Source organism: Carassius carassius, chromosome 24 (assembly GCF_963082965.1).
Source record: "Carassius carassius chromosome 24, fCarCar2.1, whole genome shotgun sequence".
Classification (NCBI taxonomy): domain Eukaryota; kingdom Metazoa; phylum Chordata; class Actinopteri; order Cypriniformes; family Cyprinidae; genus Carassius; species Carassius carassius.
Genome location: NC_081778.1, coordinates 12,580,783 through 12,605,491, shown reverse-complemented (window position 1 = coordinate 12,605,491; position 24,709 = coordinate 12,580,783). Strand labels below are relative to the sequence as shown.

At 40.8% G+C, this 24,709-nt stretch overlaps 1 pseudogene; it reads right to left on the bottom strand.

Annotated features, from left to right (window-relative positions):
* Positions 1–300: 300 nt before the first annotated feature.
* Positions 301–17,355, bottom strand: LOC132103799 (aryl hydrocarbon receptor-like; annotated as a pseudogene).
* Between the last annotated feature and the right edge of the window lie 7,354 nt (positions 17,356–24,709).

The following is a 24,709-nucleotide window of genomic DNA, read 5'->3' as shown; positions in this document are numbered from 1 at the left end:
GTAAAATCTTCTCCTGCATTGGGTGTATTTCAGTGTGTGCTTAAAACTTGTTTTTCTTTAGGATTACAAATGCTTTGTAAGTTTATGTCAAATGTTTGCATTGATATGTTTTTGTTTCTACAGTATTTTCTTTCATCTTTCTCAGCACTTTGTATTCACTTATGGCGTTAATCGTGCTCTAAAAATAAAGCAGAGTTGAGTTGAGTTATGTATGCTGCTGTTCAAAAGTTTATGGTTATACATTTATTCAGCAAGGACACTTTTAGCACAAATTAGCATGTTAGAATGAATTCTGAAGGATCATGTGACACTGAACCAGAGGAGGTGTCTCCAGGTAAAAGCATCCAGGCTGCTGAAGCTCTGGTTGGAAGAGGGGAGGAACCTGCTGAGTGTCGCTGACGTGCGCAGTTTTACATTCCAGTGGATGGAGAGGTGGAAGGTATGAGCACTGCGACTGTTGGCTCATCGTCTGAACCTGATGTTTTTCGATTGTTATTTGTGAAAGTTGGCATTGTGTGACTCCTGTCCCATTGAACAATTGAGAAATTTTGTGCTGATGTCCTTGATGATTGTTTTGGAGATCTGTTATGGGCCTGCAATTCAACATGTATTTGTGTGGCATGTTGTTTCTTTGGTTCAGGATGTTCTGTTATAAAAGTCATCTGTTGTTCCTGAGATACTAATGTGAGAGGATCGCATGAATCCTGTAAGAGAAATGCAGACGCTTTGCTGTGGAGGTGTGAAGGTCTGCACAGGCTTCCCGATGAGATCCTTCTCCTTCTTCTTCACATTGTCACCAGACACTGTACAGTCTGTCTTTGTCCTGAGAGAGTGCTGTAGATAGGAGAAGATGCCATCTGTGAGGTCTGCCACATCACTCCAAACATCAAGGTCAACTCTGAGGAATAGTTCAACTTGGAGGAACTTCAGATCTTGGGGGCTGATCCCTAAACTCACCATGAAGTTCAGTATCTCACAGCTGTAATCTCCTCCAAAACTGACGATTGGCTCTTGTTTGAAAACAGAATTTTCAGATAGTAAAAGAACACTCTCTTGCCAGTTACTGGAGAAGATCCCACATTGTTCCTCCTCCCCCTTCCACTCAGCAGGGAGTCAGGGTCTACAGGTCCAGTTGTTCTAGGTTTGGTACTGTCATCTAGAGCAGATTTATCAGAAGGTATGGTGTTACCTAGAGATCTGAGCAGGTTCATGTCACAGAGAACAGCTTCTCCTGTAGTAAATCTAAAGGGTAGCATCATAGCACGCTTTCTCAGGTTTGCCTCACCATCCTCGTTCCTGCAGAAGACAGAGGGACTCGTTATCAAGCAAGACACCTAAAGGAAAACAATATTGAAAGCTACTATTCCACAGAAAATTCTTAATACTAGATTTGTACAATTCAGTAGTCAAAAATATACGAGTATACAGGCCAATCACAATTAATATACAAATATTATGATCTCATCTCTGCCTGTTACTTTTCGAATGAGGAGCATGCTATGAATGTAAATCAACAGGAGATTTTTAAAGTTGAACTTTAATGTTAAATCACAAAGCTACGGAAGTAATGAGTGAATTTATGTTTCTACTCCTTGATTTTTGATTTGTGAATGTAGATCTGTACACAGGTTTGCAGTCGTATGTCAAAAAAAGGAGGGGGGTTAAGCAGACTAAACGACTGGAGAAGTTCGGCATAAGTCACCATAGAGAAGTAAGAGAATTGAGTAGTGACAATTTAACTAAAGTGAATATTTAATAAATTGTATTTTTTTTTAAACTGCCATATAACTTGATCTTCTGGTGAACCTTTCTCTGGTAAGGTATGCCAGACTATCATTCACTTAAACCCCACCACTGTATTCCCACATTCTTCTGTCACCATTTCAAAATTACAATCAACAACCTGTGGCGGGAAGTGAAACAGGTTTCAAATACAAGGAACTTCGACTAAGCCACCCATGGGAATTTCACCCAGGGAAATATAAGTGACACCTACAAGATTGTGATTAGGTCACCCAGGTTCGATTCTCTAAAAAGATGGTAGGCAGAAACGTGGGTATCAAATGTACAAAATCTTTATTAATACAAAATTTAAAGCGAGACATCACATTAAAATGCAGCCACTGTACCAGGCAGCGTCTGAAGGCTTGGAAAAGATGTATGGCTAACAAAAGTTCTAATAAACAAAAACCAAAAAAACTAACTAATACTTATGCAGCTTACAAAGACACCAAAAAAAAACATCTAAGGTTACGTATGTAACCCTGGTTCCTCGAAGGAACGAGACGCTGCACCGAGAACGTTTGGGGAACGCGTCCAGCGTGACGTCTCTGAATAATGTGTATAATCAGTCCAAAGGAAGGGCGAGACGTCATAGGCGGGTGACGTCAGAGACCAGGAAGCATAAAGCATGAGCGGCGAAGCCAGAAATCAGCCTCAAAGGATGAAGCAGGCGCCAGCCAGAGATGCCGGAAGTGTGGCACTGCGATGCAGCGTCTCGTTCCTTCGAGGAACCAGGGTTACATACGTAACCTTAGACGTTCCTCTTCAGGAACTCGAGCTGCGTTGACTTTCAAATCTCTGCCTGGTATGGAAAAGCACAGCTAAAGCAAGATAAGGAGAAGGAGTCTGACAGAAATCGGGGACAACCCGTCCAATGGCCAAACTTCATAAGGAGTGAGTCTTGACCCCCAGGAGAGGGGAGATCAGAGGATTCAAGGCTTAGGATAGCATCCTGATCACCGCTTAGCATAAGCTTCTTCTGGCCGGAGGCCTCAGCCTCAGCGCACCATGGAGGAAACATATAACCAGAGGGTTTCTGCTCACTGACTGGCCACCGAGAGGGGTGCGGTAGGCCACCATGGCCGCCACGTAGACCTTCAGGGTGGAGTGGGTCAACGCTGCGGAGAGCCTGCAGGAACTCCAGCACTGTACCGTCCGGGCAGTTAACTGGGTCGAGCTGGCAGTCTCCGCACCAAGAAGTGAAAAGCTTCCACTTCAAGGCATAAAGTTTCCTCATTGAGGGAGCTCTGGATTGGAGAACGATCTTACAACATCGGTTGAGAGACGGGAAGCTAAGAGTTGTGCCTCCTCAGATACCACACCTACAGCCTCTAAGCTCCATGCGGGGGCGCACCCTCCGCCTGCGAGAGGAGATCTCTCCTGATGTGAACCTCCCATGGAGTGCAGTCAAAAAGAGAAATCAGGCCCAGGAACCATTCCCGGCCCGGCCAGAACGGGGCTACTAACAGCAGCCGGCTCCGTCCCGGCGCACTCTCTCCAGAACTTCAGAGAGCAGAGCAATCGGGGGAAAAAATGTACAGATGAAGCCTCGGCCACGTCTGTACCATGGCGTCCAGCCCCAGTGGAGCTGGATGAGCCAGAGGGGACAGTGCGATGTGTCTCGGGTCGCAAACAGATCCACCCGAGTCTGGCCAAACTCTCCAACTCTGCTTCATCACCTCGGTGTGAAGCCGCCATTCCCCGGGCCTTGGCCCCTGCCTCAACAGGATGTCTGCTCCCATATTAAGATGCCCAGGAATGTGAACTGCTCTGAGCGAGAGGAATTCGTCCTGGGCCCACACAAGGATCTGGTACGCTAGTTGTATAAACGGCGTGAGTGCAGACCTCCTTGGTGGTTGATGTAAGAGACCACCGCTGTGTTGTCGGTGCGCACCAACACATGGCGACCTCTTAGGTCTGGGAGAAAATAACGAAGTGCACGAAGCACGGCCAGCATCTCCAGGCAGTTGATGTGCCATGTCAGATGGCGACCACTCCACAGACCGCAGGCAGGGTGGCCACTCATGACCGCACCCCAGCTGGTGAGGGACGCGTCTGTCGCTAGCATCCCGCAGCGACAAGGAGCTCCCAGCACCGGGCCCTGAGACAAGAACCAAGGCTTCCTCCACATATCCAAGGCACTGTAGGGGTCTCATGTACAGCAGGCCAATAGTATTCACGTTGGACGCAGCTGCCATCAGACCCAGCAATCTCCGTGACTGCTTGACAGTGAGTGACCGGCCTTCTTTCACTCTCGCGACTGCAGTGAGGATCGACTCGATCCGAGCAGGTGACATACGTGCCTGCATCGTGGTCAAATCCCACACCATGCCCAGATAAGTGGTTCTCTGAACTGGAGAAAGCACACTTTTCTTGGCGTTAAGTCTTAACCCCAGCTCTTTCATGTGAGCGAGAACGACATCTCGGTGCAGAACCGTCATCTGCTCAGATGCTGATATCAACCAATCGTCAATGTGGTTGAGTCGTGAAAGTGTGGGGTGAGAGTGCAAGGCCAGTGGAAGATCCGTATTGGTAGGCTTTTGCCCCCAAAAGCAAACCTCAGGAACTTCCGATGAAGAAGGATGGAGATAAGTGCATCTTTTGATAGATTGTGACACACCAGTCCTCGGACTTGGCCTGTGCAGGCATGCCAAACTTCAGTCCCCTGACTGAGAGGTTCAAAAAGCACAGATCTAGAAAAGGACACAACACCTCATTCTTCCTTGGAACAGTGAAGTACCGGCTGTAGGACCCAGACTCTGCAACCCAAGGAGGGACCACATCGATGGTCTCCATCCTCAGAGAGAGTCTACTTCTGTTCCATTACCAGAGCCTGCTTGCGGCCCACCAGAACTGGATTCTGTGGCCTCTCACTACAGTGTGCAGGACCCACTGAGACAGCCAAACTAGCTGCTCTGGAAACCTCCCAGGAGGTCGCGAGCCTCTTAGCACCGCTACGTTTCCGGGCAGTACCTGAGAGAAGCGCTCGCTGGAGACCGCTGTGCCCTGGAACACCGGCAGGGTTGGCAGATTGATCTCCTGAGGGCACTGAGGAGAGACGGGCACAGTGTAATGCGGTGTATACCGCTCTTCCCCAAAGGGGCCTGCCCTCCGAGGTCGTGAGCCGCAGCATCAGGACTCTCGTAGCTGAAGTCTCCTAAAAACGACGGTCCTCAGACCCACGTCGTCTGCTAGGAAGACTAGAACAGAGCCTGCTCGGGGCAGGACCCCGTGAAGTACACTTGGCAGTGGCTCCCACACCGTCATGTGACCTCCTAAGGGAACCAGTCTCGCGAGACTGGCCTCTGGTGTGCCTAGAGTCACTAGCTCGGTGCCCTGAGGCGGCGGACCGGCAGGGGACGACCATACTAGCTGCTCTAGAGACCTCCGTAGAGGTAGCGAGCCTCTCAGCACCGCTACGTTTCCGGGCGGTAACTGAGAGAAACGCTCACTGGAGACTGCTACGCCCTGGAACACCGGCAGGGTTGGCAGATCGATCTCCTGAGGGCACTGAGGAGAGAAGGGCACCGTGTAATGCGGTGTACACCACTCTTCCCCAGAGGGAGCTGGCCCTCAAAACGTCCTAGGCCTTACGCGTCAGGACGTTATGATGAAGGCTATCCAGCGAAAACAACGGTCCGTAGAACTGCTTTCCACTAGAAGCCTTCGGCCTGGGAGCGCCACTCTGACTCTAGCGTCTGCGGAGTACAAAAGTGACACCCCGGCACGAGGGGCTGGAACATGGTTGGGACTGCTCCGCCCAGCAGCCCCTGACCGCCTCAACCTCCTCAGAGGAAGAGCGGTACACACATGTTCTCACATAAGAAATTACATCCCTAGAGCCCCTGCACATCTAACTTCACATAGTCAGATAAATATTAATATAAAGTAGTCAACAACCAGATGAGTCAACACGGTCTGGTGTAGAAAAAAAAAACTCACATAAAGATGAAACAATGTAATACACGCGTTGCCTCGGCAGCGTGCATGTCTATGTTTTATTTTTTTGTATATGCTACTCAGTCACACAGACAACATCAATCTCCTCAGAGAAAGATGAATGCTGCAGCAAGCTCTGCCTCCGAGGACGAAGAAACCACAGCTTGGGTTTTCAAGCCTCGAGACCGAGCTCTAGATCTAGTGAACACGGGTGGAGATAAGACGAGCCGTCTCCTACCCGTTCGCCAGATCATGTGCGATTCCTGCGAATGCGGTCGCCGCCGTGCCCCAGCGCGACCGCAACCGCAAGATCGCATGTACGGATACACTCCTCAGAGTGTGCCCGGCGAGAGAGCATGCAGCAGCAGCAGCAAGCTGTCTCAGAGGGCGAAGAAACCGCAGCGCTGGTTTCCAAGCCTCGAGAACGAGCTCTAGATCTAGTAAACATGGGTGGAGATAGGACGAGCCCTTCCTTTGGACTGATTATACACATTATTCAGAGACGTCACGCTGGACGTGTTCCCCAAACGTTCTCGACGCAGCTCGAGTTCCTGAAGAGGAACTACAGACTTACAGGGCTGAGGTACACCTCAGGAGGAGTGATTACCAAACAAGTTAGCCAAAAGCACACTCACAAACACACACACACACACACCAACCACCATGCACTCAGATCACACCACCAAAATGCTTCAAAAGTGTCACACGGCAAACGTTTGGAGGAGCAGCAGCACCACCACAAGAAATCCTTCAACCAGGGGACCCCAGCACCTGAAAGAAAGTAATATATATATATATATATATATATATATGGTTCAATGGTATCACAGTAAAGTGTTAAAGCAGAAAACAGTAACAATGAATAAGCAATCACAAATGTTATGCAAAGACTTAAAATAAAACAAAAACTCAATTCAACAACAGGGGAGACAAACTCGCACAGAGCAAACACAGTTTTGCGCTCTAAACAACAGTGAGTGTCAACCCCAAAATGAGAAAATAAAAATAAAATTATAATCAGTGAAACCAGACAGTAACAATCCCCTCCATGAGTGGGGAGATACGGTGTTTTCACAGTATATCAGCAGAGAAGCGACAGGGCTATAACGATTGTGCCAGCAGGAAAGACAATCACCACGAACGGAGAAAGGAGAATCCTAGGCCAAATACAAACTAAGAAAAACACTTTTAAAATTTATGCATCATTCACCCTTCCTCATCACTGCAGGGGAGAAATGATTAAATTCATTCAAAAATGTATGTTTTGAATACGTCTTGGAACAACATGAGTGTGACTAAATCATTTTTCTTTTTTGTGTGAATGGTCACTTTAGGAGTGATACATTTATCTTCAAAACAGTTAGACCTCTACTCATAGACAGAAGAAATGTTAAAACCCAGCGGTGGGAGCACATGAGGTGAGTGTACATTTTTTTATACACATGGATTTAAGGGACTCTTACTCCGTATGTGGTTCTCGGTGCAATAGAGCATGTCAGCTGCATGGATGAACTGATAGCCTGAACCGCGGTAACACAGCTCTTCTTCCGTGTAGCCAAGAACAATCTTCCCTCTGTGGAGGAACAAAAAAACATATAGCTTTGCATGCAAGAGATGATATGAGATCAGAGGAATACAGCAACAAATCACAAGCCAATTATTTTTTTAAAGTTTAGAGTGCTACCCTCAGTCAATTTTAACTTTAACAAATCTACAAGTCAACTGAAACAAATTAAAGTGGAAAACAAAAAAACAAAAGTTTATTCATACATGATTGATAGGGTTAATTTGTCTCACTTTGCATCATACGCAGTTGGCGTGAAATCCAGCTTATGCTTGGTTTTGAAAATGCAGCTCTTGGTGCGGATCCCCAGTATGGATGGCGGCTGCAGAGGGCAGGCCCGGGCAAACAGAGCCAGCTGAGGATGGATTGGTTTACCTTCTGCTGTCCTTTAATTCTGCCCATACAGCAACTTCAAACACGCCTTAAATTTCATGGTCTATAAAAATACAAGCCATCTATTTAACATATTTGATCCTATGTAAATACATTCCACAGTATTTAGTTCAAATGTATAAATAAATTAGCACAGAAAATAATTCATATACGCAGATTCCACATGAGCCTTCTCATAATATAACACCAGGCCTTGCTATTTTATGATCACTTCCTTTACTCATTTTTGTAAACATACTTTATATTTAATACTGTCACATGGAATTGATGGTAATGGTGTTGAAATTCTACAGCAGAGTGATATCATCTCGGATTAATATCTAGTCTTGTAGATATTACAAGACTAGATATATAGCTAAAGCTGCAAACTCAACTTCTTGTTACAAATATGGTTGAACCATCACTTCTACACAAAAGACTGCTTTGTAAATAATCTTCCAGATTTTCCTTAGCAAATCCAATAGTAATAATTATAATTACACAATTACTGTAATTACAGACTGATCTCAAATCTCCCTTTTCTGTAAAAATACTAGAAAAGGCAGTATCCTTTATGGATACAAATGACCTGCTATTATCATCTGATCATGGTTGTATTTCTCTATTAGTGCTACTGGATCTTAGCATAATGTTTGACACTATCGACCACAACATTCTTTTGTGTATTCTACAAAATCATGTTGGCACAGATGGAATTGCATTGAATGGTTCAAATCTTACTTATCTGACTCAATTCGTAGCAGTGAATAAAGAGGTATCATATTGATTACAAGTACAGTATGGAATACTACAAGGCTCAGTACTAGGACCACTGCTCTCCACGGTTTATGTGTTACCCTTGGGAAATATCATCAGGAAACATGGTGTTAGCTTTCACTGTTATGATGATGATGATGCTTGATATAAAAAACTGGATGACTAGTAATTTCTTACTGCTAAATTATGAGAAAAAAAAACAAAGGTATTGATTATTGGACCAAAAACCTCTGCATGTAATAACCTAGAACAATGTCTAACACTTGATGGCTGCTCTGTCAATTCTTCTTCATCAGTTAGGAACCTAGGTGTGCTATATGATAGCAATCTTTCTTTTGAAAACCATGTTTCTAGCATTTGTAAAACCAAATTTTCCATCTTAAAAAAATATATATATAAATTGCGACCTATGCTCTCAGTGTCAAATGCAGAAATGTTAATTCATGCGTTCATAACCTCAAGGTTAGATTTTTGTAATGATTTATTGGGTGGTTACTATGCGCGCTTAATAAACAATCTCCAGCTGGTCTAAAATGCAGCAGCTAGAGTTCTTAATAGAACCAGCAAGTATGACGATATTATCCCAGTTCTGTCAACTCTGCAATGACTCCCTATTGAACATTGTTCACATTTTAAAATCTTGCTAATTACTTATAAAACCCTAAATGGTTTAGCTCCTCTGCACTTGAGTGAGCTCTTATGGCATTATGGTCTTTCATGTTGGCTGCGATCTCAAAACTCTGGCCATTTGACAATACCTAGAATATCAAAATCAAGTGCAAGCAGCAGATCCTTTTCCTATTTAGTGCCCAAACCCTGGAAGAATCTACCTAATGTTGTTCAGGAGGCAGACATAATCTTGTCAGTTTAAATCTAGATTAAAGACCCATCTCTTTAATCTGGCATACATTTATTTATTTACTTTTTTATTTATGATAATTTTCAATTTACAAGAAAGCTAGATGAGTAGTCCAAAAGACATCTTAGCCTGCAAACAAAATTTAGCTCCAGAAAGGTGGAGTTCTCTGGTGGCAACTGCTCTGGACTGTAGTGCATCTGAGACAGTGGTGCATCATTGAAGCTTGACAAAAACAAAACAAAACTTGTATATAGAGAAAAGTAATTCATACAAAAATGTCTAAGATTACATCATGTAAAAAACAGGAAGATAATGCCCCTGCATCGGTGGCAGAATTTTGGTCCTTGCTGTGTAAAAATGTATATAACACATTGGAGGTAGTGTCCTTGCTGATGGCTGGATTATTGCTAAGCGTGTGTGCTGTATATAACTGAGACAATAACAGGCCTTTCAAATTGTCAAATGTCAGATCTCTAATGAAAACGGATCCAGCTTGGTTGAGAATAAAAAGCCCAAACTGAAACCAGAGCAATCTTGCATAGCATTTGAACACTAGCTATAAGAGGCTCTTAAACATATGAATCTGAAATCTCAGAGCACACATAACTGAAAAGAAAACATCTTGTGTAACATTCAGACAGCTTGAAATTTAGTGGGGTGTTAGTTAAAACCTTTTTTTTTAATCACTCAAACATCTTATTTATTCTAAGAAACAAATATTTAACATTATCCTTATCAAACTATTCACTACATGAACACTGATTATATTTCAGATCCATTATGTTACAAAAATGTGTTATTTTTATTGCTCAAAATTCATGTTATGCATGGATTTATTTCCTGAAAATTGTAGACTGAAATGTTTTGTCTCTCACAATGGAACTTTGTCAAACTTTGCAGACTCAGGCAGTCCATCTTCTTTGACTCTTTGTGTTGATGGAATGGGGACAGAATCTTTCACTTGTGCAGGCACAATGCCCGGGTCTGCTCATGGTCTGTCTGGAGAGATAGTTAGTTTCTAACTTGTACTAGCTGTCCGGTGTCTGGGATGCAGCTGGGGTTGTGCACCCAGTGGAGCTGCCTCTGAAACTCAGCCTGGTCTTCAATGTGAATGAGCTCATAAACAATCTGATGGATGAGATCTGACTGCAAAACAAACATATCGACTTCACCCCAAGTAGCTTCACAGCTGCTCATTACAGTTAGAAAATGTTCCAAACTGAATTAAGAAATCTGAATCTCAAGGCTGAAATAAAGACTGTTTTTATCTAAATTTGTTCAGAGGCTGACACCAAAACAATCTAATTCAAGTAAGCATCTGTTTACAGCTTGACTTCTGATTGGTGTGAGGATGTGTTTCTAGAATCATGTTTGTGAGAAGAAGCTGAAATTTCACACACAATAAATTCTAAAACTGCTATGAGGAATCTAAAAAACTGAATAAGATCTCCTTCCACTGGTGATTCACAACAACATCCGAGTCAAGTAAAATGGATCAAATCAGGTGTATAATGCTTAATGTAATAAACCCTAAGGGCCCTATAATACACCCGGCGCAAAGCGACGCAAGTGCAGCTCAAGTGTGTTTGCTAGTTTCAGTCCGGCACTGTTCGCATTTTCCCATCCAGCGCCACATCGTTTAATTAGCAAATGCATTTTCGCTCATTTGTGTGCCCATGGGCGTGCTGGTCTAAAAAAGAGGTGTGTTCAGGCGCACTGCTGGCGCATTGCTATTTTAAGGAGCTGAAAATAGACTGCACCATAGACCAACTCAAACCTGGTCTAAAGTCTCATGCAATTTTTTTTCTTTGTTATTTAAAGAGCGTGTTAGTATAGGCGGGTCCACAATGCGTGTACACGCTGCTTATTAAACACTGGGACGCACAGCCGCACACAAACATGCCAAATATTAAAATGAGAGGATTGCAATGCATTAGAATTTTTTGTAGGCTAATTAAATATATAAACCATATTTTTTGGACTATAAGTCGCACCTGAGTATAAGTCGCATCAGTCCAAAAATACGACATGATGAGGAAAAAAACATATATAAGTAGCACAGGACTGTAAGTCGCATTTAATTAGAACCGAGAACCAAGAGAAAACATTAATGTCTACAGCCGCGAGAGGGCGCTCTGTGCTGCTCAGTGTAGACTACAGGAGCACTGAGCAGCATAGAGTGCCCTCTGGCTGCTGTAGACAGTAATGTTTTCTCTTGATTCATTTGACTTAGTTCATTTCTCTTGGTGAATGTCAATTTAATTTTGATAAATAAGTCGCACCTGACTATTAGTCGCAGGACCAGCCAAACCATGAAGAAAAGTGCGACTTATAGCCCGGAAAATACGGTGTATATATATATATGTCATATATACATGTCATAATGAATAGTCATCGCATGTATTAGAATTAGGTTATCTATTTGCTTGCACATGAGCAGCTCTGTTTCATCTCGGAGATGCGTTCTGTCTTTGCGCCTGCCAAATTTTGCCGTATAAATAGCAAATCCATCATGGCACGAGCGCAACTGGCTCTTAAAGGGAATAGAAGATAAGACTCTGATTGGTTTATTACACGTTACAGCCAAAAAAACACCCATTACTCATTAAGAGAATAGGGACAACCCGTTTAGACCATGCGCCTAGTGGATTTGGACACGCCCTGAGTGCACCTGCGCCGTGCACTTTACACTTTGCGTTTAGATCGTTAAAATAGGGCCTTAAATGCAGAGGTGGAAAGTAACGAATTACATTTACTCGCGTTACTGTAATTGAGTAGCTTTTTTGTGTACTAATACTAAGTAATTTTTTAAATTTGTAATTTTACTTTTACTTAAGTATATTTTGATTGAAGTATTGTACTTCGCTACATTTTAAAACACATTAATTACTGAGTAAAAAAAAATAAAAATAAAAAAAATAAATCGCTCCCTGGAAACTACGGCAGTAAATGGGCAGGAGGGCAAACTGGCGCTAAAATCACAAGAAAGATGCAGACGGACAAAACAGGCGTTAGTGGTGCACACACCGCTGAAAACGAAACCCCGTCATATTCTGAAGTTGAACTCGAAGGAAATGAAGTGAACCCCTGGCCATATGTATGCTCTATTATGCAGTGTAAACTGTACTTGCCTAGGAAGACCAAACTAGCAGCTTATAAAATCTCGACAAGACATCAACCCTTCGCAAGAAGAGGTAAGCTAAATAATTGCATCGTTGCATTGGTGGTTAAAATGAAGCTTTGACATTTTAGCAAGAGGTTTTGCACAAATTAGCCAAAAAGACAGTGGTGAGGAGTGTGCTATTTTTGTTTTAATGATGTGCGCGCGCATTTATAGTGCGTTCTTTCACTGTGTGATTCAGTCTCCTAAAATGCATTTAGAATCAGAGGCGTCGTGCCCATTCAAAGTGAGGGGGCACGTGCCCCCTCAGATTTCTGAGCCAAGTGGATTTTAAATGCAGCTTCCAAACGAAAAAAAAATTGCAGAATAATATTTTTTATATATTTGATACAATCACAGCGGTGAGAATAGATCGTTCAGTGCACAGCATCAGCTGCTAAATTCAAATCTGCGTTCGCTGGCTGGCGCTGAGCCAGAGACAGACGCGTTCGTACAACGCTTCATGATAACCAATCAGAAACTATTCTGTTGCGCTGATGGATGCAATGGCCAATCAGAGACGTCCAGAAGAGTCATCACTGAAACGCAGTGTTTTGTTCACTTGCTCGCTGACTGAATTATTTAGCGAATTCTCTCATCAGAAACAACAAAAAGTGCAGATGTGCGTACGAATGTAAGTAAGATATTCGTTTCATAATGTAAAGTGCTTCAGTGATTTTAATGGGAGTTTTTGAGAGTGCCTGAACTCTGGCTAGACTGAATGAAAATGTTTTTTGATAATGTAAATGTTCTTTACTCTCTGTAAAATGAAAGTGTTAAAATAAGTATCTTACAATATTGTTATTAAAATTTACATTAAATGCAAATTCAGTCGTATTAAAAATATTTTATGGCATGATATGGCACTTAAGTAAAAAGTCAGGTTTTTATGTGTAGTTAATAGATTACACTACATTTCCATATATTGATCAAATAACAATCTATAAAGGTGCAAAACGCGTTTACCTACACATATTTGAGAAACGAGATATTTTCTGATATATTAAGAATGTATGGAATTGTTTTGAATAAAAAGGAAAAAAAAATTATAAAAAAATAAGCCTATATCAGTTATACAGTGCTTTCGTAGAATGACTTATACTCCCGAACATTTAAAGTAGGCTATCTTTTGATTTTTTTAAATAATTAATTTCTTATCATTTCAAATGAGTATTCAACATTTTATGTCTTGTATATCAAAACATTATTCATGCATTTGTAACTGCCGGTTAAATGCATTCTTGTCCAGCACTACACAGTGTGATACATCTAAATGCCACTTCCAATGAATCTTCTGCATTTCCTCTGCATTAAAAGATGAGTTTGTTGATACTGATTTCCCTGGCAACAGCCCAAATGTATTATTATTCTAAATAACTGATTCCTTTAATTAAAAACAACTACAACCCGAATTCCGGAAATACCGTTTTTTAAATTTTAATAAAATGAAAACTAAAAGACTTTCAAATCACATGAGCCAATATTTTATTCACAATAGAACATAGATAACATAGCAAATGTTTAAACTGAGAAAGTTTACAATTTTATGCACAAAATGAGCTCATTTCAATTTTGATTTCTGCTACAGGTCTCAAAATAGTTGGGACGGGGCATGTTTACCATGGTGTAGCATCTCCTTTTCTTTTCAAAACAGTTTGAAGACGTCTGGGCATTTAGGCTATGAGTTGCTGGAGTTTTGCTGTTGGAATTTGGTCCCATTCTTGCCTTATATAGATTTCCAGCTGCTGAAGAGTTCGTGGTCGTCTTTGACGTATTTTTCGTTTAATGATGCGCCAAATGTTCTCTATAGGTGAAAGATCTGGACTACAGGCAGGCTCTTCTACGACGAAGCCATGCTGTTGTTATAGCTGCAGTATGTGGTTTTGCATTGTCCTGCTGAAATAAACAAGGCCTTCCCTGAAATAGACGTTGTTTGGAGGGAAGCATATGTTGCTCTAAAACCTTTATATACCTTTCAGCATTCACAGAGCCTTCCAAAACATGCAAGCTGCCCATACCGTATGCACTTATGCACCCCCATACCATCAGAGATGCTGGCTTTTGAACTGAACGCTGATAACATGCTGGAAGGTCTCCCTCCTCTTTAGCCCGGAGGACACGGCGTCCGTGATTTCCAACAAGAATGTCAAATTTTGACTCGTCTGACCATAAAACACTATTCCACTTTGAAATAGTCCATTTTAAATGAGCCTTGGCCCACAGGACACGACGGCGCTTCTGGACCATATTCACATATGGCTTCCTTTTTGCATGATAGAGCTTTAGTTGGCATCTGCTGATGGCACGGAGGATTGTGTTTACCGACAGTGGTTTCTGAAAGTATTCCTGGGCCCATTTAGTAATGTCATTGACACAATCATGCCGATGAGTGATGCAGTGTCGTCTGAGAGCCCGAAGACCACGGGCATCCAATAAAGGTCTCCGGCCTTGTCCCTTACGTTTCTCTGAATCTTTTGATGATGTTATGCACTGTAGATGATTAGATTTGCAAAGCCTTTGCAATTTGACGTTGAGGAACATTGTTTTTAAAGTTTTCCACAATTTTTTTACGCAGTCTTTCACAGATTGGAGAGCCTCTGCCCATCTTTACTTCTGAGAGACTCTGCTTCTCTAAGACAAAGCTTTTATAGCTAATCATGTTACAGACCTGATATCAATTAACTTAATTAATCACTAGATGTTCTCCCAGCTGAATCTTTTCAAAACTGCTTGCTTTTTTAGCCATTTGTTGCCCCCGTGCCAACTTTTTTGAGACATAAATTTTAAATGAGCTAATTAAGTGGATAAAAGTGTAAAATTTCTCAGTTTAAACATTTGCTACGTTATCTATGTTCTATTGTGAATAAAATATTGGCTCATGTGATTTGAAATTCCTTTAGTTTTCATTTTATTAAAATTTAAAAAACGTCCCAACTTTTCCGGAATTCGGGTTGTAGTTTGAGATTAATAGACCTATCCCAGGGGTGTCAAACTCAGTTCCTGGAGGGCCGTAGCCCTGCAGAGTTTAGTTCTAACCCTGCTCCAGCACACATATCATGTAGTTTTCAAATAAACCTAAATGATTAGATTAGCTGGATCAGGTGTGTTTAACTAGGGTTATATCTAAACAGTGCAGGACTGTGGCCCTCCAGGAACTGAGTTTGACACCCTTGGCCTGTCCCATTTTTGACTCCCTCCCACTGTTAAAATGTAACTAAGTAATTTTTACTCTGAGTAAATTTTAAATGAGCTACTTTTTACTTTTACTTGAGTAGATTTTTAGACTGGTACTTTTACTTGTACTTAAGTAAAATTTCATTAATGTAATGGTACTTTTACTTGAGTAGAATATTTTTGTACTCTTTCCACCTCTGCTTAAATGTTTCTGAGAGAGTATAATCACAAAATGGAGAAGTAATGTGTGCACTGCACCAAACAAAACATGGATTGTTTGTTCTTTCTTGAATAGAAGGTGCCAGAAGGCCAATTCATACAAGCATAAACCCTTTGAGCTGCAGTTCCTTCTACCCCCACAACCAGTACAAACCCGATGGAACCCCAAGTAATCCTCAATGGTGGAACAAGCATAGAAGATTGTGCCATTGGAGGTGACCACCAACACAAAACCTTTATAGCCTATAAAAAGAAGTTATCCTTCTAATAAATATCATTCTAAATAAATTGTATTTTGTTTTTGATGTTTGATTCAAATGTTAAGGTTTTACAGGACACATATGAGCTCACCTGTAGCAAAAGTTCTCCCTCTGGCAGCTCCAGAATGTGTGGTTTAGTGTTATTTGATAGCTGATTGTAGTTATTTGAGTTCAGGGTCACTGTAACAGCAAACAAGCATTAAAGAATAATGAAATAATGTATAAAAATGAAACATGAAGCTGTTGGCAACTGAACTACCAAAACCTGAAAGTAAATTGCCCAGTGGGTCACACTACATTTGTGCTTGGCACACATCACATGATAAGGTTGCTCACGTAGTGGTTATGACATGCAAAGGCAATGAGAGGGCAGTATCTGTAAAACCATAATGCTCTCAATCAATAAAAAATAAGACTGCCCATAATAAAAAAGAAAAAATATTTATTTAAAAAATCTAGTTTTATACATGTGCCAAGTTCTTAGAAACATTCTTTTTGTATTCATGTTGGTTTCATATAATATAAAAAAAAATATAATTTTTTTTTACTTAAACTTAAACTCTAAACCTGTCATCAAGGACAGTTATTTCACCATGACACCAAAGATTAGCTGTATTCAAGCTGTATAGTATGAATCGACTATAATTGGGAACTTCAGTTCAGTATTAAATGTGTACTGTACAGTAACTTTTAACAATGGCAATAAAACACAAAAAGTACTATGATTCTGCCAAGCAAACTCATTTCTATTGAGAACAAAGAATCTATCCACAGCCTGCACTTACTATACATGACATTAATGGATTAGAATGGAGTATTAGTCATTGTGTCAACAACTCCCTGCATTTAAAAGTTTGTGCCAGTAAAAAATTAAGATCATCTCAGATGGTGTTCCTGCACTCTTCTCATACAATGTCTGTCAATGTCCAGCTCTAAAGATCCCCACACACTGGTTCACATCAAACTTTGCCAGGGTCTTTGATGCTGCACAGCACCTCAGGTCAAAGTTTACTGCTGGAGCCAGTAACTATCAAACAGTTGTTTCGAACTGTTTGTTTTCATAACTCTTTTCTCAAAAGTCAAAAGGTTAACGAGTCTGTTTCAATTACTCATGCAACCCCAGACCCTCCCACCACAGGCCACCAGACAGTGTAATTACACAAAACACACATGCAACAATCAGCACTCCTGCTTAGCCTGTTTCTCATAGAATCCCTTCAATTCTGACCACCTCACCACACTTCTGCATTAGTCAGGATAGAGGGAAGAGCATAAGCTAGCAGAAATCGGGTGTAAATTTCATTTCAGTCACCCACTATTCCTGGACTTTTATATATTTTTTTTTCATATTGCCCAATTCCCTAAATAATGATTGTGTATCTTCCCTGGAAAATGGTTCTGGGTATTTTTTCACATGCAGCTTCTTGCTTAACAAAACTTTATAAATCTCAATAAGAGTGTACAACTACACCCATGAGCACATAACTGTGCGCGGCTTGTATGAAATGCATGCATATTAAAATATATAAATGACTATTCTCAGACTGTTGTTAAACAAGTTGATTATTAACATTTCAAATATATGTTTCAAGGACTGATTGGGGCAGTAGTTCAGATTTGTAATTGTCCTGTCAAAATTGTACCTTTACCTAGCCACCTAAATGTTTTGTATGAGTCAAATTTTATGTATACAGTATTATACTGTTTTAATATATAACCATTATAACAGTACATACATACATAACCATTCAAATGTTTGGGGTCAGTAAGCTTCTGATTTTTTAATTAATACTTTTATTCAGCAATTAAATTGATCAAATGTGACTGTACATTATACTATTTATTAGTATGTTACTAAAGATTTGTATTTCAAGAATTTTTTTTTTTTTTCACTTTCTAAGTGTCCTGAATAACTAAATATGCTTCCTCAAAAATATTAAAGGGGTCATATATGATGTTGCTAAATAAGAACATTATTTTGTGGGTTTGGTGTAATATAATGTATTTATCCGGTTTAAGGTTCAAAAACACATTATTTTCCTCTATGCCCGCCTTTCTGAAGCGCATCGATTTTTATATATATATTTATTGAGCACCAAATTGGCATATTAGAATGATTTCTTTGACACTGGAGTGTGAAGTAATGGTTGCTGAAAATTCAGCTTTGATATCACATGAAAAAAGGACAATTTAATATAGATATAAATATGGAAAATAATTTTAAATTGTATTTCTTTTAATCAATTTAATGACCATAAAGATTAATTATAAAAACATTACAATTCTGATCCCAAACTTTTGAAATGAATATATATTCATTTAATATTTACTTCATAAAAATTATTCTACTATTCTACTATAAGGTTTTTGATTGCAGTAATAACAACAGTTGTAATAATGATTATAACTGAAAGCTGTTCATATACATGCTTCATAAAATGTTAAGTCATATTATGCATAACATTACTGATCTGATTTCAGCTTTCCTTATCACAAGCCATTCTTGTAAATTCGAGAAAACTGACCTTTGGTCGGCTCATTGTTACTGTTTAGCCCTGCATGTATACTGTAACTCTATGCAACAGTGCACAATCAGTGCACATTAAATCCTTTGGCCAGCTGCAAGAAAAAATAAATAAAGCTGCAGGCAGCGATTAGCAGTTCAAGTACTTTAAGGCCTTTATGGCTTCTATGCTGTTAGGGTCTAGGCCAATGTGAATTGAATAGCTGACACCAAATCATATCCATGATTTAGAATAAGATCACACACAGAGTAATGAAAGGGTTTAAATATATATCTTAATAGATACTTTATTAATACACACTAAGGCTGCTCACAAAAACACACACTTTGTTGTAGATATAGTATTTAAAATAACTGATAGCTAACAAAATGCTTGCTGTAGTCTGCTGTTTATGGCAAGATTTTTCAGGTTTAATTTTAATCACAATGTGGCATAATTGTAAAAATTGACATGTCTGTATAAATGCATTGGTAAACTTTTAATAAATGTTTGATGCCATCCTAGTGGTTATAATTGCAATTTCTGGGAATTTACTATAGACATACCCCCGATTTCACAAACAAGGTTTAGGCCTAATCTCAGACTAAAACTTATTTTTTTAGACCTAATCCCAGACTAAAATAAAAGACTTAGATGTTTCAGCTGAAAGAAACATGCACTGTCTGATCTTTTTCTGTCTGTGAAACCAGGCCATGTTTTTAACCTTTAAAACTACTACAGTATCCATTTTTGTCTTGTCTCCATAAAATTTTGCATGCTTGTTTAGAATCATATGATAATGAGCTATGACATGGTATGTACTGTATATGCTGTCAATTAGGCTATATCATATGATGCACAAGTTAACAAAGTTTTGAGTTTTCTTTGAGGATTCATAAGCTTTTGGGGACACTACATCTCTAGATCATATTTTAAATTGACCTTGTTATAGCTGTCTAAATGCAAAGGTTAACATTTTTGGATAATTACTATTATTTATTTTTTAGTCACTTCCTTGTTGGCTTCAGGAGAGAGAGCATGAGGCTGCCGCTTGGTTAAAATGCTCCACAATGCCTCCCAGTGCATTAAGTTAGAAATGACTTTTCAATTCAATTCAATTCAAGTATATTTGTATAGCGCTTTTTACGATATAAATCATTGCAAAGCAACTTTACAGAAAATTAAGTTTCTAAAATATTTAGTAGTAGCTTATAAGTGGTGACTGTCAGTTTATGTGCATATGATAGGAATTTTCAGAAAAAATAATACAAGTCATAGTCAACAGCATTTATTATTTGATTGCATAGTAAGTAGCAATATTTGTAAGTTCTGTATGTTTCAGTGTTAGCATTATCTGAGGTCCACTGAGGGGTTGGCATCATCTCTTCTCGGGTGTTCTGGATCCAGACTGGAGAGGAAGTAACAGTTCATACGTCTATTTGCAAACTAGTCTACTAGATTCTGTGTACTGTTTTTTGGTCCAATAAGTAATATCTCTATCTTATCCGAATTTAATAGGAGAAAATTATTGGTCATTCAATCTTTTAAATTTTTAACACACTCTGTTAGCTCAGATAATTTAGAAATTTAATCTGGTCTCGTTGAGATATATAGTTGAGTATCATCAGCATAACAGTGGAAACTAACCACGTATTTTCTAATAATATTACCAAGGGGCAACATGTATATTGAAAATAGAAGAGGACCTAGCACAGATCCTTGTGGCACTCCATATTTTACTGGTGATAAATGAGATGACTCCCCATTTAAATAAACAAAATGGTAGTGATCAGACAGGTAGAATCTAAACCATCTTAGAGCCTGCCCTTGATTACCTGTATAGTTTTGTAATCGATCTATGAGTATGTCCTGATCTATAGTGCCAAACGCAGCACTAAGATCAAGTAAAACTAGCAATGAGATGCAGCCTTGATCTGATGCAAGAAGCGAGTCATTTGTAATTTTAACAAGTGCAGTTTCTGTGCTAAGGTGGGTCCTGAAATTCTTCATACAGATCATTTTTGCAGGAAGGAGCTCAATTGAGCAGACACAACTTTTCAAAAATTTTTGACATAAATGGAAGATTTGAAATGGGCCTATAATTTGCCAGTTCACTAGGATCTAGTTGTGGTTTCTTAATAAGAGGCTTAATAACCACCAGCTTGAACGGGTTTGGGTCATGACCTAAAGATAACGATGAGTTAATAATGTTGAGAAGTGGTTCTTCTGCTACAGGTAACAATTCTTTCAGTAATTTAATGGGTACAGGATCTAATAAACATGTTGTTGGTTTAGATACAGTGATAAGTTTATTTAGCTCTTCCTGTCCTATAGTTGTAAAGGACTGCAGTTTATCTTTGGGTGCGATGGATGAAACTAAAGTAGTAGACACTGTAGAATCTACATTTGTTATTGTATTTCTGCTGTTATCTATTTTATCAGTGAAGAAATTCATAAAGTCATTACTATTAAACATTGATGTAATATTTGAATCAGGTGGCGTCTGGTTATTTGTTAATTTAGCCACTGTGCTTAAAAAAAAACCTTGAATTGTTTTGGTTATTTTCAATGAGTTTGTGGATATGCTCTGCCCTAGCAGTTTTTAGAGCCTGTCTATAGCTGGACATACTGTTTTTTCCACGGAATTCTAAAAACTTTTAATTTAGTTTTTCTCCACTTCCGCTCAAGACTACGCGTTTCTTTCTTGAGAGAGTGAGTATTACAGTTATACCATGGCACAAAACGTTTTTTCTCTAACCTTTTTCAATTTGATGGGGGCAATAGCTTCTAATGTATTAGAGAAAATAGTGCCCATGTTGCCGGTCATTTCATCTAGTTCATGTGTATTTATGGGTGCACATAGCAGTTGAGATAAATCAGGCAGGTTATTTGCAAATCTGTCTTTGGTGGCTGGAACAAAAGTTTGCATGCTTAGGTTTTATCCTAGATTCCCTGCATTTATGGCCAGCAAAGCAACACGTAGTAAAATTTGAAAAGTGTTTTATTTTTTTTTTATAATAATTACAGATCAAATATTCGACTATTTTAGCGCTACACGCTTGAACCCCTAAAAACATATCCATCCCAAAAGAACAAAGAACCATCCAGCCACATTTTTCTATTACAAACCCGATTCCAAAAAAGTTGGGACACTGTATAAATTGTGAATAAAAACAGAATGCAATGATGTGTAAGTTTCAAATTTCAATATTTTATTCAGAATACAACAAAGATTAAATATCAAATGTTTAAACTGAGAAAATTTATAATTTTAAGGGAAAAAATAAGTTGATTTTAAATTTCATGGCATCAACACATCTCAAAAAAGTTGGGACAAGGCCATGTTTACCACTGTGTGGCATCCCCTCTTCTTTTTATAACAGTCTGCACACGCCTGGGGACTGAGGAGACAAGTTGCTCAAGTTTAGGATTAGGAATGTTGTCCCATTCTTGTCTAATACAGGCTTCTAGGTGCTCATCTGTCTTAGGTCTTCTTTGTCGCATCTTTCTCTTTATGATGTGCCAAATGTTTTCTATGGGTGAAAGATCTGGATTGCAGACTGGCCATTTCAGTACCCATATCCTTCTTCTACGCAGCCATGATGTTGTAATTGATGCAGTATGTGGTCTGGCATTGTCATGTTGGAAAATGCAAGGTCTTCCCTGAAAGAGACAACATCTGGATGGGAGCATATGTTGTTCTAGAACTTGGATATACCTTTCAGCATTGATGGTGCCTTTCCAGATGTGTAAGCTGCCCATGCCACACACACTCATGCAACCACATACCATCAGAGATGCAGGCTTCTGAACTGAGGGCTGATAACAACTTGGGTTGTCCTTGTCCTCTTTAGTCCAGATGACATGGCGTCCCAGTTTTCCAAAACGAACTTCAAATTTTGATTCGTCTGACCACAGAACAGTTTTCCACTTTGCCACAATCCATTTTAAATGAGCCTTGGCCCAGAGAAAACGCCTGCGCTTCTGGATCATGTTTAGATATGGCTTCTTTTTTGATCTATAGAGTTTTAGCGGCAAAACTCTTTGATAACTTCAAACTCTTTGCAATTTTCTTTTAGAAACTGTCACGCTGCCTGGTCTCTGTTTCCCTGGGTGTCCACTAGCGGGCTCACTTCCCCTTAGGCACCTCACCGTAGGCACTACAATTCCCACTAGCCTTGTCCCTTCATCACAGTAATTGCACTCCTGTTAATTGCACCAGTTGCCTTCACTTATTAGTCATTAGCCTCCCTATATTAACCAGTCTTTTCCTGTTTTCTGCATGGAGTCCTTTCCTTACGTTTCCTTCCATTTCCTGCCGTACCCAGTCATCTCGTCTCCCGAGTTCCTCGCATTCCGAGTTCCTGTTCCTGTTTCCGTTCCTGTTCCCTTCCTGTTCCTTATTTGTTGGTTTATTTGGACTGTATTCTGGTTTTGACCCCGGCTTGTTGGATTATGATTTGGATTACCCTAAATTAATCATACTGCAATTGGATCTCTCTCTCCCTGTGTTTCACTGGGTCACGATTGTCACAGAAGGACTCCATCCACTAAGATCCAGCAGTATGTTTTTTGATGTTTCCTCCCCAGTCACCGAGCGGGAGAGAAAGAAGTGTTTTGAGGGAACCCGCCTGGTCGTGTTTCGTGGGACCAGGGGAGGTCTTCTGGGACGCATCGGAGCCGCCGTCTCACCATTGCGGACGGAGACGGGAGAGGAGCCACATGTCTGAAATTCATGAACAAATGCAAGTCACCATTGATCTTCATGAGCAGAGTCAGGTCACCAATGATCTTCATGAGCAGAGTCAGGTCACCAATGATCCTCATGAGCAGAGTCAAATCACCAATGATCTTCATGGGCAAAGTCCAGTCACCGATGATCTTCATGGGCAAAGTCCAGTCACCAGTATTCTTCATGAACAAAGTCAGGTCACCATTGATCTTCATGGGCAAGGTCAAGTCACCAGTGTTCTTCATGGGAAAGGTCAAGTCACCGACTATCTTCATGGGCAAAGGCAAGTCACCATTGATCTTCATGAACAAATGCAAGTCACCAATGATCTTCATGAACAAATGCAAGTCACCATTGATCTTAATCAGCAGAGTCAGGCCACCAATGATCTTCATGAGCAGAGTCAAGTCAGCATTGATCTTCTGGAATCCAGTCTAAACACCATGGGATTACCAGAGTCTCTCCACGTCTCTGTGGAACTACCAGAGCCTCCCCACGTCTCTGCTGAACTACCAGAGCCTTTCCATGCCTCTGCTGAACTACCAGAGCCTCTCCACGTCTCTGCTAAACTACTAGAGCCTCTCCTCCTCTCGGCTGAACTACCAGAGTCTTTCCTCGCCTCTGCGGAACTTCCAGAGCCTCGTCACGTCTCAGCCGAACTCTCTGAGCGCTCGACTGATCCTGTCGTGGCCACGGAGGCTACCCTTAACTTGTTCATGTTCTCTGTTTCAGACTTGCCTAACCAGACTTGCTCTCCTGTTAATTCGATCCCACTGTGGTGGTCTTCTGCGCCGCCCTGGTGGGCTTTTGTCCTGACCGCACGGATGTGGTGGTCTTCTGCTCCGCCCTGGTGGGCTTCTGTCTCGACCGCACTGATGTGGTGGTCTTCTGCGCCGCCCTGGTGGACTTCTTTCTTGACCACACGGATGTGGTGGTCTTCTGCGCCGCCCTGGTGGGCTTCTGTCTCGAGCACACGGATGTGGTGGTCTTCTGCGCCGCCCTGGTGGGCTTCTGTCCCGACCGCACGGATGCGGTGGTCTTCTGCGCCGCCCTAGTGGGCTTCTGTCTCGACCACACGGATGTGGTGGTCTTCTGCTCCGCCCTGGTGGGCTTCAAGTTATGTCCTTCCTGGACTTGTGTTTTTTGTTGTTTTGTTTTCGTTTTTGTTTCTCTTCTGTCTGTTTCCATCCATGGACCTGGCCCTCCATCCCTCCCCCTGATCCTCTGCCGGTCCACCTCCCTCCTGGTCTCTTTGTGTCTTTGGTTTCTTCTTGGGTTCGGGTGGAGCATCTGGTAGCTGCTCCATGGAGGAGGGGGTAATGTCACGTTGCCTGGTCTCTGTTTCCCTGTGTGTCCACTAGTGGGCT